This window comes from Triplophysa dalaica, chromosome 21 (assembly GCF_015846415.1).
Source record: "Triplophysa dalaica isolate WHDGS20190420 chromosome 21, ASM1584641v1, whole genome shotgun sequence".
In the NCBI taxonomy this organism is placed as follows: Eukaryota; Metazoa; Chordata; class Actinopteri; order Cypriniformes; family Nemacheilidae; genus Triplophysa; species Triplophysa dalaica.
The window spans coordinates 2,788,691-2,807,618 of record NC_079562.1 but is presented as its reverse complement, the minus strand read 5'-3'; the positions used below and the strand labels follow the sequence as shown (position 1 = coordinate 2,807,618).

Here is an 18,928-nt window from a genome sequence, read left to right as displayed (position 1 = left end):
TCCCTTTTACGGATACGACCTGTTCTTGCATTGTTTTGCATATTTCCTTTACTCCTGTTTCATGCATTTTAAATATTTATATATATAAATATGAGACCCTGTTTTTAACATTTTTCAAAATCATGTTTTATCGGGTTAGTTAGCTGTATTTTTTAGTTATTGTGGTTTAAGTCAAAATAAACCAACTGCAGCTTGATTAATATTAATTGGAATGCACAATAAAAAACATGTTTTTTTAAAACGGGGTTATCTCATTTTGCATCCAAACTCTTCATATTTCACTGCATGAATACATTAATGTGTAAACAACTTGCGGCAACAAAAAATTGGAAAAATACTAAATGTTTTCAAGGTAATTCAAAATACAGATTTGTCCTCCAAAACCAGCACAGAAAATGCCAAAGAGTTTGTGGATTCTGCCCGGCCCTCGACACGAGTCAGGAATACTGATGCATATTGACTTTTGTGTTTCTGTATTGCTGGACCTTTAATGCATCCTGGGCAGAGACCTAACACCATCTTCCTTAAAAAGTGCCGCCTGGAGAAAGACAGCAACAGAGGGAGCGTTGAAAAAGAAGAAAGCCAGAGGCAATGTACTCATGTAAACACTTCTCTGATTAGAAAGAGAACCGGACGTTTCTTAAGGACGTCAGTCAGAAAAAGCTCAACCGTCAACAATCGCCGTGTCCTCGGGAAATTGCCTTTCAGCCTCAAGCTCTGAATGCTCGCATTCAAAACATCCTCTGGCTAAAAAACCTTCAGTCTGTCAAGAGCGCTTCCCTTTTATCTAATCGTACAGATGCGCCGCGCTCTTCTTCAACCTCCCTCTCTCTCTTATCGGCCCGCTGAGGGTGGATTTTTATCGGCCGGTGATAAGGGTCATCCTGAGGCGGGTGTGATTTGAGGCAGAGGATGGGCGAGGCAGGGCCATTGACAGTCTGAAGAGGCACCAAACCAAATCCCTGCTGATGGTGCAGACATGTAGTGAGCATCAGAGGAGGTCGAGACTCAGAGGAGACTGCTGATGAAGGACAGATACACTCTTTATTCTCCCCTCCGACCCTTGAAGAAATGTCTTTCAGGTCAGTCCACAGGACGGCTGAAACAACGAGTCGGCATAAGGTGGCGTACAAATGAGGTCTCGATTATCTTTTGTGCGAATGCCATAATCTCTTTGATATCTCAATTATTTCTTCTAGACATCAATGAGATTAAATGGAAATCTTTTGATAAAGTTTCCGGCATTCCAGGTATTTCTGATGATAAGAAGATGCTTTTAAGAAGACCTTATTGTGAACTCAAACATTTCTCATCAAATTTAACCAAATCCAGATTAATTCAATCTACATTCATTTTACAACTCAATACCCTTTGTGCTTCTATTTTTATTTCTCCAATTCAAGAGGACTAAGTTGACACTTAAATGAAACAACCGAGAACTCCATCAAATCCCCTGAGCTGCAAAAGAGCAACCTGTGAGCAAAAATCACTAATGTCCTCTGTACGGTGTCTTTATAAATCCATCAGCTTCACTCGTGACCCCTCACGTCTCACCGGTCATTAATAATGCAGACACACCTACATGAGGGCATTTTCACTTATGTAGGATCATTACTTATAGATGGACATTAGTAAAAAAAAACTAAGGATCATCACTGATACGCTGAATCTTGCTCGCCAGCTCTAAAGCCATTTATACAAAAATTATGTGAGTATCTGGAGCTGAGAGAAACCCCAAGAGTGTACGCAACATGCGCAGTTAAGAAAAACGAAATGGTACCGAGTCTTTTTCCCAGGGCTTCAGCTTCAGGTGGTCAATAAGGAAAAGCTCTTCTTAAATTCAGTTCAGCTATAAATCACAATTAACACATTCACAGGTCTGACCCCTAAATGATCTGTCTGCTGGCTAATATTCCCAGCGCTGCGTCTGAAGGAAGGGATGGGACGAGAGTGCAGCATGGAACAAGAACAGAGCGGGAAAAGTAGGACGAGGAAATGATGGAGAGAGGAATATGGGAAAAGGGCAATAAAGACAAGAGGAGAAGTTCAATAAAAAAGAAAGTAAGTGAAACAAAAGAGAGCAAGTTCATATGAGAGAAACATGTCAATGGAGGGATTTAAGATATCTTTGCTATTGTGCACAAACATTATTAAAAGGTAATGAGAAGGTAAAATTAATAATGAGAGGGAAAAACTGAATAAAAGTACAAAAAGTAAAAAATCTTAAAGTAAAATAAATTATATTGTCAGAAAAAGAGAATGCAAAACTGCTTATTTATTACTAATGTATAAGAATAGTTATATAATATAACAATAACAATGGTATAACAATGATAATTATTAATATTATGAATGACTATAATCATAATAATAATAATAACTATTGTTTATGATTATCATTGTTAATTATTCTTATTTTATCATTATTATAAAACAATATTAATAATCATATTTATTATTACAAATATAAAAAATAGAAATATAATGAAATTATATACTTTTGTCTGTGAAATACTTTCATTAGACTTACTCAAATACGACGTCTATATATTAGACCATTTTCATATTAATTTACTTTATAAAACAATATTGTAAAGTAATGAGAATAATCAAGACTAATGAGAATTAGGGGGAAAAACTGATTAAAATGTAAAAATGGTCTAAAAGTAATGCATATTTATCATAAAAATAATAAAATAACACACAAAAAAAATCTTAATAGTGTGTAAATGAAGCTTGATTTCCTTCATGTGAAAACATTTCTCTTTTTTTTTGTTGTTATTGGGGTGGGGTGAAATGTAAGCCAGGCATATTTCCATGAGATTTACACCAACATGCTGTTTGTAAGTGTGTGTGTTTGTGTATAAAGTGTGTGTAGCGCAAACACGTCTGCTAACATTGGGGAGAGTGAGAGTGAGCGGGAGACAGATGGAGGAAAAGAACGCTTCATATTTCATACAGTAAGAGGAAAGGATGGAAAACACAATTTCTTTGGGCAGGAGCTCAGCGCTGATAAAAAACCTATTTGTATTCCGCAGTCATACGGAAGCTTTGGCCTGTTTGCCAGCTGCATATTTGTAAACACAGGCCCTTCGGAGCTACTTAATCTTTCGGTACACAAATGCCGAACGCCCCGTGAAAGAGAGAGTAACATGGTGGATGAACTTTTTTACATGTTGCACAGTAAAACTGTTTATATTTTGGGTTTTGATGTATGACGGTGGAGGAGCGTGCTGTGATGACCAGACGAATGCAAACACGCTGTAGTAAAGGGAGATGGCTGTATTAAGAGAGGACAGTAATAATTTGTGCGATTGAAATGTGTCAAGGATCAGTGAGTCTGAGCAGACACACACACTAGATAGGTCAGGGTGTGTGTGGGTAACGGGTGCATGCTCATTTATGCATGATCAAGCCCATCATAACTCCACCTGTCAGCAACCACCTCTCCGGCCCACAAGTACAGACCCAGATGCTCACGTATGCACAGGTTAAACCAGCTGCACACACACAATAAAATAATTAACTTGGACCATTATGCAACATGATCAATGAACACATTGTGATTTTTGTTTCTTGTCTTTGTGGAAAAGCGTATAAGAAAAGGTGTTTGTCCATTTGATGTGTATGAAGATGCTTGTGATATCGGCACACAACGGTAACGTTACTTTTCTGAAATGTTGCATGTTCAGTCAAATCTCATTTCTGTTAAAAAGTTTTAATATTCCTGTCTTCAACACACACTGACATTGACACCAAAAGTTTCAGAGTTTATGCTGTTACGTTTAAGAACAACAGTGATGAAAGTTACATTACAAAAGATTCCTTCGGGATTTCCACTTGAAAGCATCAACACATCAAAAACACAAGATAAAGTGAAAGCGACGAACACTCCTGCATTGTTATCTCGAATGAAACAGGACGAGAGTGTAATTAAAAACAAACATGACACAAAAGTGTGAATGGAGCCTCATCCATCTACCTTGATGGCAATTGGAAAACAGAAACCAGGAAGTGCAAAGATGACGGTAAGAGAAAAGGAAAAATCAAACAGTCTGAGAAAAAGCCTACGCTTCCCCCTCCACGACACAAGGGATTATATCCAAGCCCTTTCAGATGAGCGGCAGAGGAAATTCTCTTGTATTCTCGGCTTCCTCTCGCTTTGCATGACAATGTGGCGACTATCTAATCAAAACCAAACAGAAAGAAAGAGAGAGAGAGAGAGAGAGAGAGAGTGCAGGAGAACTGCTTAAAAAAGAAAGGATGATTTGAGGTAGCAAAACTGAGAGGAGAAAAATAACAGGTACGAGATGAACAGAACAGAAGAGGCATCACCGAGGTCCCTATAGGATGGTACAGCATGCGCACACATGCACACACAGACTGTTAGTAGATGTTGTTGGCAGCAGATTGAGCTCAGTTTTCAGCAGAAAACCAGAGTTAGTGCTTCGCTGCTGTAGTTTTCTCCTGAGAAACTCTGCGATTATGTTTCTACTTCTAAAGGCAAAACATTGAAACTGCATGTAGTTTACCCATAATGCATTGGGGGAGTAAAATGTTCACTAAACAGGTTAAGCGTACTTAAAATAAATAAGTACACTCTTAAAAAAAGGTGCCATAGAAAAAACGTTTGGTTCCATAAAGAACCTTTAACATCTGAAGACAATTTCTGTTTCAAAAAAGGTTCTTTATGGCGCAAAAAGGGTCTTTAGATAATAAAAAAGAAAGAAAGAGATGGTTCTTTAAAGAACCTTTGACTGAATGGTTCTTTGTGGCGCTGTTGAGAACCTTTTAAGCACCTTTATTTTTAAGAGTGTATGTAAACTAAATTGAGTAGTTCAAATGTATTTTGAACTAAATGTATTTTACTAATATATCTGTACTACTAGTATACTTGTGCGTGTGCTTTTTCAGCTGTTTGAGACAAAATTGGCCCACTTTACAGCTCATGAAAGTAGACTTTTTAAAGGACCTAATGAGTGCACCTTAATGAGTGTATACTGAAAGCATACTTTAAAATTTTCATTACATTATCCTTATAATTTAAATATTATTTTTATGATATAGAGTATGAGACATAGACATATAAGTTGAGAAAAAGTGTAGGCTACTTAATCAAAAGAGTAAACACAACTGCAAACCAAGTATACCTGGAATACGTCATTATCATTTTAAGTATACTTTCAAGCGAATTTTCAGTATACCTGTATTTCAAAACATTGAGTAGAATTATAGGCCAAATAGTATATATCATTTTTTGTCAATGTGAATATAGTATACATAGAGCAATTTAACAATAAGTACATTCTGAGAAGTACATTAAAATGTAGGTTGAAGATGTGTTTCCTTTTTTTTTGTTGAAGAGAAGTATACGAATAGCACACTCGAATTACCTTCTTGAAACAAAATGCGATAAATAGCATATGTGCTCAATAGCACCATCGGATGAACACATGTCGGTTTTATTGGACGCAAACACATGGCCTGAAGTTAACTTCCGGTCTGTGTTTGGCTGTAATATAACAATTGATTTTATATTTAATTTATATGAATATAAATGCATATAAATATATTGCAAATTCATTGAATTAAATGAAATCAAAACTACTCAACAGTTATTGATTCTTTGTGGATGTCTACCACAAGTTTTGGCCACATAATGTTTGTTTGTGTTGTTATCGCTTAAACAGTCTATACACTTCACCCACATAAAGTTAAGAAGGGGAAGTAACCTGCAGTTTTATGGTTCAAACAGAGATGGTGATAGAGAGGTAAAAGTTACAGATTGCGTGAGTTATAATTTCACCCATAACAGTAAACTTGCTGCGAGCTGAATTAGCCTCACTGCTAACTGTATCATCATTTTAATAATTCAACATAATGACTTTAAGATTCTGTTAATGTTTCACGTCACATCGACATCTGGATTTGGCTTTCGGCTGCACCTTATTCTGATGTTAAAGATAAAATCCAATGATGTGCAACGACCTCAGGGCAAAGGCAAAGTCATTGTGTTTGAGAGAGATAATAACTGGAGCACTAATACATCTGTCTTACAGGCCGAGGGGCAGACGTGAGGTGTGTGTGAGTTTGTGTAATTACACACGATGTGTTCATTAAGAGTGCCAGAGAAATTTATAAAAGAACAAAAGCAGATTTTGACCATTTACCTTAAACAGACACACTCATACACACACACACACATGCACACACTCCTGACGGCACTTCAAATCAGTGTATATATCTGATTTAGCCACGACTCTGCCAGAACAAACAGATGGAGAACGGAGGACAGCCAGAGGTGGAGGACGAAAGGAGGAGGATGTACACACAGGTGTAAGCTGGAGAGGAGGTTGATGTTGTTCAGGTGAGATATAACATTAAGTGAAGAACTTCTCGGCCTGTTGAGCAAAAAACTGTGACGTATTAAGTTCTGAGTGTGTAAAAAGGAACATATGCGTTCACAAGTGTGTGTGTGCAAACAGTGCATGTCCCAGTCACTAAATCTACAGTTTGGTGTCTGACCTTGAACAAAAACACTCAGCATTCTCTCTCTCTTTGTGCCAGTCTCTCCCGTCGGGTAACAAATGGGCTCATTCCCACAGGATTCAGCCGTCCGTCTAATGTCACCAAACGCCCGTCTATAGTTTGGCCCCCTGCCACTCGGCTCTTTTATTACCCCCGGAGGGAACAGAAAAGAGTCGCTGAGAGTCGGTCTGCTCTCGGGCCAAAGCGGAACGACAGCCAGAGGCCAGTCAACCACACTCGGAGACACCTGTCAGAAGTGCCCGAATCCCAAATCCCCAGAGATCCAGGACAGATATGTTTTGTCTTTATTGCAGTTAGTATATTGACCTTGCTTGCATTTTATGTAAAAAAAATGCCATTCCAGATTGATTTCATCTAGAACACATCTAGTTTGTTTTGAAAATATAAAGATTAAAAAATAAAAGCTGCAACCTGTAACCCTTGCTTTCGTATGAACCTAAAAACCAAAAATGCCTTTGTTTTATGAACGGGCTTAATAAAAGGTTGTTGTTTGTATTTTTTACAAAGAAGTCATAGAGTGCAGCTTTAAAGTAAATATAAACACAACAGTACTTTTTTATTGTATTATGTAATCTAAAATTCAAGATATTTATTATGTATGATATAATAAAATGAATATATACATACTGTATGATATATATATATATATATATATATATATAATAAATACATATCATATGAATCAATAAATATAAATTATGTTTGAATTTTGTATGGCTGTTCAAGGATGAATCCCAATTAATCACATCCAGAATTGAAGTTTGTGTTTACATAATATAAGTCTGTGTATAAATTAATTTAATTTTTATAAAAACATACACATATTTAAGAAAATATAAAAAATAATAAACATTTCTATATAATTTCAATAAATGCTCAAAATTAATAAATACATCTAAAAAAATCCTAAATAGGTATACATGTACAGTATGTTTTCATGACATTTATTCTGGATTCTGACTAATCGTGAATTTTGATTGGTCAATTTTCGAGAGTCCCAAAACTGTTACAAAGCCATATGTTTTTGTCACCAGCATTTAAAAAAAACTACTTTTCTATTCACCTTTCACTCACGTGCTGCCGTCGGCTATATTGATGTGTTTGATAAATGCTCGAGGTGATGGACGATTATTTGGGGGCCTGTCAAGCGCACGCCCTCCATCCCTACCGTGTATGAGGTCTTATACGTGACATTTACGACCTGCTCTCTCACCTCTGGATTATTCGCTTACCTACATTGTAAAGTCCGAGAGGACAAACAAGGACATATTTAGAAATACACAAACGTATGATTGTATGTGAAAAACACTGCATATACAGCTGATATTATACAAAAATTAACTGTACACAAGTTAATATACTATACCACACACACCACACACTATTTTAAGATAAGAGAAATGTTGTTACACACACACAGAGCGAGTGTCAGTAACAGGGGACGAGGACATTAATTGGACTGGGTCTGGTGGGTCCTCAGGCTGCCGCCGAGGGTCTCGGCCCGTCTTAGCGCTGATCCGTAATGAGCCAATTATCCGGCTCTGGCCCGGCCCGGCCCCTTTTATAAACTGTTGTTTACTCCAATTAATTATTAACACACCTGCAGTTGTGGTGTGAATCCGATCAGAAGAGACTCCAGGTTAAGGGGTCCCTCAGGTGGGGCTCTTATTAAAATGTTGTGCACTTGTTTTCTTGTCAGGTGAAACTCGTTCTTCACAGGAGATAAAGAGGCCGGGCCTGATGTTTCTCTTCTAAATGCTTTTTCCTCTCTCACTTTCTCTATAGGCAGCATAGAATACACAAATATTCTGTCGTGGGAAGTTTGTTCCTCATGTTGGTTATATAATCAGTATTCAGTAAAAGTGAGGAGTTGCCTGATATTATAAAGAAAGAATTTACAGCAAAAATAAACGCTCTGTCATTTCAAAATGCATGTGCTCCATTCAAATTCTTGTGAAGATAGGAGGTGGGTTTTGCTGAAAATCATCTCTCTGCCATAAAGTAGATCAAATCTCAACGTGTGCTTAAATGTGCCATCTTTAACGTTAAGAAAAATGATCTCTGACTTGAAAAACAAACTCAGTCTGTCATATGGATGTGAAGTTATATGGAAGAGTTTTATAAAACATTGAAGGAGATGTTTTTACGTATACAGCATTATGTTGTATGAAAAACTGCAGCTCGGACATTCTGCTAAATAAAAAAAAGATTGAACTTGAGCAAATTACAAACGCTAATTTTTGTATGTGCGTTTCAAGAAAAACTAAAGGGTCTGGGGAGACAAAAGAAAATTAACGTGAAATGGTAAACATCTACATCAAGCTCTATCTACCTGCGTTATGCGGCGGAAAAAAAAGATGATGCTGAAAATTCAGCGGTCTGAGAGATTATTGACGTTTGGGCGAGAAAGTGCAGGAGTTTTGAGAGCTGTGAAAGAGTTTGTGTGCGAGATAACTTCTCTTCCTAAAGATCTACTTCTCTGTTTTCACTCTCTATTTACCATCTGCTTTCAGCTCCGCAAACACACGTCTCGCTCTTTATCTGCCTATCTGTTGACCTCAGGCTCTTGTTGCTTTAATGGCAAACTGAGACTCTGAATCTGGCGTAATTACTCTCAGAACAGAGGAAAGGTGTGAGAGAGACAGAGAGAGAGAGAGTTGCTGTAGAATGCTGATATGACACACAATGTCACCTTGCCACTCTTCAGCTGAACACTAAGCCAGCAAGATGGAGAGCGGGAGAGAGAGAGCGAGAGAGCACGATAGAGAGCGCGATAGAGAGAGAGAAAGAGATAGAGACAGAGAAGAGAGAGAGAGAGAAATGATGAGGAGAAAGTGGAAGGTAATGGGTTTTCAGAGCACAGGGGGACAGTGTGTGTTGTGTGTGTGCCTGCGTGTGTGTGGGTTAGACTGAAGGAGTGTTTGTTGAGTGTTACTGTTTAAAGAATATGATATTACTGCTGAATCAGAGAGAGAAAGAGAGAGAGAGAGAGAGACTGAAGGATGTGAATCTGTGTTTTGTAGTGTCTATTCAAAACCAAAACACCACCAATATATACTGACGTGAAAAGATCCGAAAGACCGCTCCAAACTATTCAGTTTTTCTACACACATTTCATTCAATTTATAATGTTTATTTCATACTGTGAATTTGTCACAACATTCCTCTCAAATTCCAAATAAAAATATGCTTTTACAGGTCAAAATGAAAACAAAATTCAACTTTGCAGATCTTTAATACTGTAAAGAAACAACTTGCATCATTCATCTTTGCATTCTCTCAGTCTTTCACATTACTGTTGGGTGACTTTATGTCACTCCTGAGGTTTGATTTCAAACACTGAACTGGAATTGCCTCAATACATGCAGAAATGTGGAATAAAGTCAAAAGTGGAGTGATCTCTTTTTTTCTGCGGCTGTTCTCATACATATATTGTATAGCTTGAGCACCTCTGAATAAAAGTATCCGCCAAAAACAATTAAAACCAAGAAATAAAACAAAGATAATGAACAGAGAAAACACATTTCATTCCTTTGTTGTTGCCATTCGTACAATATGCAAGAACATACACGATGCAAACATACTGCATAGTCCGATTGAAAAACAAATGACTCTTCAAAAAACAGCTTCATGCATGTTGTTGTGTTCATACAGTAAAACTAATGCTGTGTATTATTGTGAGCTGACTCCAGGCCAGTGTCACATGACTGAAAGATGACATGCATGAAATGAGCTGTGTGTGTGTTAGTGACCCGGTCAGGGCGTTTTATCAGTTGCCGCGGGTGATCTGTGACACATCTGAGATGCTTTCAATTTTCTGCTTTCTGCCCTTCTGTTTTATGAGGCTCTGTAACCCCCCCGCACACACATCAAACATACATCCACGAGTGCACACACATAGACACGCATACATATGTAAGATTACACACAAACTATAGATTGCGCCTTACTTAGAAAAAAAACTACAACATATTAAAACAGAGCATGTTGCACCTCAACCTACAAACCTTCAAAACAACAATTGCAATGGTATTAAGCACACTTTTGCAAGAACATCAGTGTTGTTTTTTTAATTTATTGACAAACAACGCAGACAGCGTGTGCAAATAAATGCCGGTGCATTGAATTCCTCGGTGTGTGTATGTGTGAGCCGGTCTTCATCTTATCGTTTATGTCCTCACATAAATGTCAAGAGGAGTAACAGGACACAGCTTGTTTTTGATCTATCCCATCATTTACCGAAACAGATTCATCTCTGCTTTTACTCTTCTTTGTGTGTGAATGGATCCTGAGATCAGATGTTCATAATCTCATAAATGTTAGGAGATGATCTCCGCACTGGATGTGATGGGCTTTGTGTGAACGATACTTTCAGTCCTCTTATGTTTGGCTCTTTTTCTGTTTGACATACTAAGCACTGAAAGCCTATTGGGTCTGTCCTTAAATGACTAGAACATAGAACCTCTACCAGACATAGCGTGACAACTTTTAAGCGACAATTTTAAGAAAAATGCGCAAGTGCAGATCATCAAACTCAAAATGACAGAAATGACAGCAGCTTTTGCCTCTTTAGCGCCATCTCAGATTGAAACGTAAATTGCAGGTTGCGAGGGTTGAATTCAAATGACGTCAAACGTGACATGCGAGAGTTTAAATTAAATATAAATTGTAAATAATTCCATGTTTATTAGGAAAATGGATTGATATAAAAAATGTAAAGGAGCTGTGATGTACCTTGTCTTCCTACTTTTTTTAGACAATCAGAAATGCTTTCGGTGTCGGCGAATCATATTTGCGCATTCTGTTTGCTGGATTTTTCTTTGTAAGGGCGGGGTTTTGAAAAAACAAAAAATATCTTATCAGATATAACGGTCGTGTCTATTTAGAACGGAAACTCAGAGGAACACAGAGGAGATAAGATCACGACACGCCAGGTTAGGGCATTGTGTTAGCACCACATCTAGAAATTTCCTTCAAACTTCATTTTGTGGCTTTGTAAGCCCCGCTCTCATCGAAAGACACCCTCAACCAAAAGAGCATAAATCCTGCACTCTGACAGATATAAAGGAGGACGTGACAGAAAGACGCTGAGTGAAAGAGGGAGATATATAAAAAGTGAAGGGAATAAAAGAGAATTAGAGAGCCATAAATCCTGCAGATGAAATAATAACTTGCGAACAAAAAGGCTCAACTGCTCTCCGGGGAGCGTGTGAGAGGAAGAGAGGCCAATCTTGTACCTCCAACCATGTCTTTCCTCCACATCACCCAACCGTCTCTCTCTCTCCTGGGGCTATAGAGATCTGTAGTCTAAAAGCGAGGGCAGATCTCTTGGCTGTGGCTGACTTTGGGTGGTTTATTAGCCCCTGAAGCTGCACAGGGCCTGTCTTCCGAAAGATAAGCCTCCTAAACTAGTCATTGTTCCTCTCAGGGGTGTCTTCCACCACCTCGCCCCGTCGAACCCAAACCTAGGCTCCTCCTGCAGGTCCATCATTATCGAACTTAATGGCCCCCTTATCTGTGTTTGATTAATCACGCCTGGCAGCGTGCTGGGGAGGGAAACGCTTTGGTGGTCCACAACAAAGAAATGGAAGGGGTGGAGCCCCGTGGGCCCACGGCAGGTGGTGCGAGCATAGCGAAGATAAATGCCGTGGAGAGGGAAGGCAGGCTTGGTCATCGGGATCGGGAGCTGCGATTGATGCTTGGACCGGAAAAGCACCAATGGTTTAATGATGCTTGGAGAGGTCCGGGCTCCAGAGAAAGCTGGCTGAGATGCACGGGCTTGGCGAGCTCAGGGGCGTAAACAGAGCTAGGGCGCTGGTCGCTAAATCTAAGCAAAGCGTCGCATCGGAGGGCCAGGTAACACCTGTTTGGAGCTGCTTGGATCATTTGGTGGCCATGCTGCATGTAAATTGCGGAGGCTTGAGCCAAACAGCCTTCGTTGTAATTCTGTGTCCAACTGGACTCGTCGTCGGAGAGCAGAGGTGTCGCTCTTGTGACCTCTCAGAAGCTCCCTTGAATACACATGAATTCATTTATAAAATGACCATGTTTCTATCACATCATGGCAGTATCTGTCTTTCGGTCTCGCTTTTTATGAGACCCCGGTGATTTGGAAATTCAGGTCCAGATTTTTTATGTTCATTTATCTAAATTCATTACAAAATATGAATTATGTTCAGCACTGTGCAAAAGTGTCATAACTCATTTCTAATTCGATTGCAGTGACTTCAGGACAGATTTCAAGACAAGAGTTCAAGACAAATCTGAAAAAAAACATTATCTTCTGATTTCTTTTGGAACATTTGATGTATTTTCTTAATAAAGAGAACGAAAAAATATGGATGGTCATTAAAACATGCTCAAACAACACCTGATGCTGACATAATTTGCTGATGTATAATTGACATTAATGTTATGGAGATCTATTATAAAAGTTAAAAAAATAAGTTAAAACTATGATAATCAAGACAAAAAGTAAGTTTCGTGTAAATTACATTTTTTAACTAGACCCATACATTTAGTTAATATTCAATACATCCTGTTAAAATCGTCTGTTGGCTCAGTCTGAACATGATAAACAATGATTGTTAAATGAAACAACATTATTGTCAATTTTTTTTTTCAAAACGCTACAAATCCATCCTCAATTGTTTTTGGTTTATTCTTTTTAAAAACAAACAAACAAGAGAACATGAAACATATGACATTAGGGACTCCTGCTTTAAATTAATATAAATCAAATAAATGCAAATGCATGAAATAAATAACAGCCAAATGAAATAAATAGCAGCAAACTAAATAGTAAAATAAAATAAATATTTTCAATTTCACGTTTCAAAATTTTCCACCACATACAACAAATAATTTAGAAATAACACACGCAAATACCACTAACGAGTGAATTCTGATTAGTCGAGATGACATCGCATTAAGGCTAGAAACAGGTGTGGGATTTATAGCGTTTTTGAAAGAAACTGCATCTTGTAGTACAATTTAAACAAGTAAATATAGCGATTTGGCATGAAACATTGATGGAGCAGTGAATAGGTGTAGTACAAAGCAAAATGGCATGAAAAACTCATTTTGTTTTTATTTGGTACTTAATGCGTTTTGGAAAAGAGCTCTTCATATGCAAATCTATAAAACTGTGCACATATTTATTATGCAAATTCAATAATTATAAATGAAAATAAAAAAATTATATAAACTCAATTTTCTAATAATATTTAACATTATTTTTGATATTAGTATTTAATTGTGCATATTACAAACACACGAATTGCAAGCTATAAAATAAACTGTTGCCAGGCAAATTACTTTTATTTTATTCCAAAAATCTAATTTTTTAGAATAACATTATTTTAGAAGTAGTGAAAATTCCATACTTAAAAAAATGGACATTTGTTCATTACAAAATAAATAAACGAATGGAAGACTTATTCATTTTTAAGTCTACCAAATCGAAACTGCCAACAAACTAGAAACATCCATATCACAAAACTAGAAAAATTAAAAACATACAGGTCGCCAGAAGATGTGTTGTTTACTAGTGCACTGTAAGTGTTTCAAACAAAGTTCTCAACACTTTTGTCAGAGTTTTTCCTCTGCTTATATCTGTAGTAACATATTTCTTATAAACATGAGTCTGAATTTGGCAAAACTGATGTGTGTAAACTATACAGTATCTCTTCATAACTGCACAGATCAGACATCTCTATCAGCTCTTGTCTTTTCTGCGTGTTACACACGTCAGACAGTCATGAACGCTGCCTGCCTATCGTTTCATCTCTGCCTCTTTGTCTATGTCTCTTTCATTCATCATTTCATAAGGATTGCATGGCTCAGCTTATCCTTGAGATCCGTCCGTCCTCTTAGATGTGCACGTGTGCCGTTTTGCCAAACTGTGATTAATTTAAACCAGATCACAACACAATTCGGACCCAAAAGAAACCTACTGTCCCTGTAATATCATCTGTCATTGTTCTGTGACCAAACACACACAGGCTTCATTCGTTCCCCGTGTTTATATTCAAAGGCAGCTTATTCACAGGAATGTGACTGACACGGTGGGTTTGCTTATGTGTGTGAAGGTTATAAACAAGGTGATGTTTTTGCTTTCTGCGACCTTGTGTAATTAGCGTGATTACACGCTTTACTGGCCCGGCGCATACACGCTTCTGCATGCTAGAGGTCAGGAGAAGAGATTTCACTAAGTAAAATAACTCCATATTCATCATTTAACCTCGACAAACATTAGATCACACCGTCATCAGTTTCAAACCTCTGATATGATGGCTGTAAAAGTGTAGCATTTGCTATAAATATCTTAAAGGGAAAGTCCAACCACAAATCGGTCCTCATCTATTCACCCTCATGTAATTCAAAAACTGTGTGAGACTTTATTCTGGGGATCACAAAAAAAGATATTTTGAGAAATGTCTCAGTGATTTTGTGTTCATACAATGGAAGTCAATGATGTATGGTTACCAAAATATCTTCTTTTCTGCAAAAGAAAGACACTCCTACAGGTTTGGAATGGCATGCTGAGGAATGTGTCATTTTAAAGCTTGTACAGACATAATATATAGTCTTTTCATTTAGCGTAAACGTCTGAGGGAAGTGTTGTGTACTGTGAATGTTCATACTGTATAAAACAAGACAAATGTCTTTCCAAAACACGTTACTTGAAAAATAAAAGCTACACAAACCAATGCAACAAACTTTCATCCAATCCTACATTATACTGCCTCCATCAAAATAAAAAATGAGTCTAATCTGATTTGCGTTACTATACTTCCCTTTGCAATAAGCCGCTGTGATGTCAGACTTTTATGTGCATCTATGTACCACTACACACGATATGTAAAAAATCATGATTTATAGAGTTGAAGTGGTTTTAAGAGATCAATTAAATAATGCTTATTGTTTGAGCGAGTGTTCGAGAGAGCGATAGAAAGAGAGAGCGATCAAGGCTGAAAGCATCATAGGATCGTTTGAGTGATAATAACATCTGATAAAGTAGCAAAGCTTTCCAGAAACACTCACCCTTCAGGGAAGCTAAATATATTCTCTTTCACGCTCTCTCTCTCTCTCTCTCTCTCCCTCTCTCTCCTCTCTGATCTAATACAAACAGAGACGCACACACAGGCAGTGTCACACATAATAATAGGTGTTTCTAAAGCAACCATCACCATTACACATTCTTGAGGTCTGACATTCGAACAAACCCATGACCAGTCTTAAACTAAGCATACCAGCGTTCCAACACCATACAGAAGCAACCACATAGCAACACACTGAAACCACATCTTAGCATCATGCCGGAGTGTTTTGCATGGAGGAGCAGCACTCAGAGTTCCCTCAGAAGCGCTGCTCTGAGATACCAGAACACATTCATGTTCTCCCATTAAAGACTTTGGCCTAAATCCTTTGTGAACTTCTAATGCCACTTCAAAGAGGAGCGTGGGGAGAGAACAGCCTCTGTCAAAAGATACTGATGCAGGATGAGAGGAACCGGAAGAGAGGCGGTCCTTGTTTGATCTTTGTCCTCTTCTTCTCTATTTCGGTCTCTTCTTTTTTGTTCCCAAACGCTCCTGTGCCAAAGTACTCAAGCAGTCCCAGAGAGAGAAGAAAACAGACACACACATGCCGTTCCCTTACAAAATTAATCACTCGATCCTCATCTGAACTTCTCCTCTTGAAAGAAACGCTGAGTGAAGGTCAGGAGATCCTCACTTCAGATGTTTGTCTGAGCTGATCTGATGCGCTCATGTGGAAAACTGAACTGAAGCGTCTTTAGCAGTTGACTTGAAAGAAGGACGCAACAAAAAAACGGAATTTTAAACGTTGATCCTTTCAGACCTTTCAGAAGTCATTATGTAAACTAAGTTTCCATTCGACACAAAATCTGATTGTTACTTCAAAAAGAGTGAGAAAGACGCTTATTAACATGTAAAATGAACACCCAAGTTAGCGCCGCACTGGTTCCCTTGACTGAAAGACTATACATTTGTCCCATAGTCGTTTGGAAGATCGCCCAAAATGCGAACTGTGACTAACTAAGGTTTATGATACATATGGCCGGTTTCACATACACGGTTTAGTTTAAGACAGGACTAAGCCTTAGTTGAATTAAGATATTTATGTGGCTTTTATAAAAATCCTTTAAAAAAATACATTACTGGGGGGCATCTCGAGACAAAACAATGGCACTGATTTATTTTAAGATATTTCTGGCCATGTTATATTCAGTTAAGATCGCTCAAACATTCATTTTAGGCTGAGACTAGCCTTATGCATTGTCTGTGAAACCAGGCCTTAGATGTTTTGACTATACAGATAATCTTTACATATTTACACAATATTTGATATTTTTAAAGCCTAAATGGAATCACCAGAAGTGAAAAGCTAACATGAGGCTGTAAACAGACTCCACTGCGGACGCTCCATATCAACGTCACCATCACCAAGCCTCCGACAACTTCTTCAAACTTTATTAAAAACATGTTCATGTTCCATCCACTCTTTTAGAAATTTGTGTCCATTAATATGCACGATGAGGTCTAACGTCTCCGTCAAAGGATGAAGTCGCTTTAAGCAACTTGTTAGCGACCGCCATTTTTAGGGTATAAAAAGAATTAAAAATCACAAACAAGTTATACGTTATGTGTATTAGGTCATAGACTAAAACTTAAAATATTTAGATGCTTTGTCAACCACAAACCTTATTTTAGGAATATAACTAAAACTCATTCGAAAAACCAAATGAAGTGATGGAAGTGAAAACTGAACATATAGCTTCCGTGTAAACGCACCCTCAGCATCATAGCACGTCAGCAAGCGTAGAAAGAGTTCAATGTTTTCCAATCACATTTGCATTTTCTTTATTCTTATTCAAACTCTGCCAAGAGGAGTTCACATAAAATGCCATCACTGCCCAAATGTGATCATTTCCCAAAAACCTGAGTTATTCACACATATATTATAACCACACCCCCTCGGGAAAATTTCACTGGTATTGCTCTGTATTTTGATTCTATTTCCACCTCGAGTTAATTTAATCTGTTGCTTCAAAAAGGAAGGCTCTGTGTCCCGTAGGGATAATGTGCTGGTAGGTGTCGAGACACTTATGGAGGAAAATCCTGGTGAATCAACCGACTATCTATACAGCAGCCTGCAGACAGACGCAGCCGAGGGTTCTGTGAAAAGCATGTTTATATATAGCGTGACCCGAGGAAGCAGAATGACGGGTAATTACCGACACATCAAATAAACACATCCAGGAGCGTTGAGAACCTGTGAGTGAGTTTGAGTGACTCAGTTAAACTTGCAGCCGGTCTTGCCGTATGACGCAGTTTGGCTAATGTAACCGAGCCCTGGCGCCTCTCAGTTGCTATTGAAAGTGGTTTTGGGAAACGATGTCTTCACACATCTGAGGTGTAATATGCCCCAGCTACACACCCGTCTCTCTCATGACCCCTTTTTCTATTTTCTGTGGTCGTTTCCATCGGAACGAACTGAGAAAATGCAGAAGTGAGCTTTGCTGAGGGACGTGGGTTATGTTGTGCGGCTGAATCTGTTCACGGATAAATAGTTGCAGAATCACAGAGAATGACAGCGTTTTATTTTGATCTTGAGGCAAGACTGTGACGGATGACGGATGTATACTGTTTTTAACAATAACTGGGTATATTAAAAAATCTTTATGTGTTATAAATAGAATTTCTTTCACACACAATGTGGAGCCTGAAGGAATCACAAATGAGAGCTCATTACAATCTAAACCATTTGTCTTACACAGCAATAAAATTAAACGAAAATAATAAAAAACAGACATTTTGGTTTACTAAAAGTAAAACTATTGAAACATTTCTGTTTACTAAAAACAAATATTGGCAGAAAGACCGAAATTTGCGTCCAAAATTCTGCACTTTTGAAAATAATGTTGTGTCTATCACATTTACACACCGCCTCCGATATTGTCGTCTGTCTTCAAAAAATTCGGACTGGGTTCAGATATATGGGCTTTTCGCATCCATAACAAGCATTTTGACATTTTGTACAAATGAGTGCTTAATATGAAAAATACTTAAAATATTTACAATTGTCTCATTTTAATTGACAAATTTTAGAAGAAGAAAGTTCTCCCTTACGTCTCTTGACATGAAAAAGCAATCTCTGAGTAACACTGTTTTCTTCTAGCCAATCTTGTTTTGTGTACACAGCAATTGTTCTCGGGCTCTTACAGAAACATCAGTACATCACGCTCTGGACGGTCACGGCTCCTGTCCCGTGGTAATGATGAGGTCCGGTCCGATGAGAATGAACGTTACCATGTGACCGTGCAGCCTGTTTAACGCTCGTGGCGTCGGGCCAAAGC

General features: G+C 38.0%; 1 protein-coding gene across 12 annotated transcripts in view; it reads right to left on the bottom strand.

The window, feature by feature from the left end:
* camta1b (calmodulin binding transcription activator 1b) overlaps positions 1-18,928 on the bottom strand; it is a 241,876-nt gene that overhangs the window by 42,897 nt on the left and 180,051 nt on the right. The window lies entirely within an intron of this gene.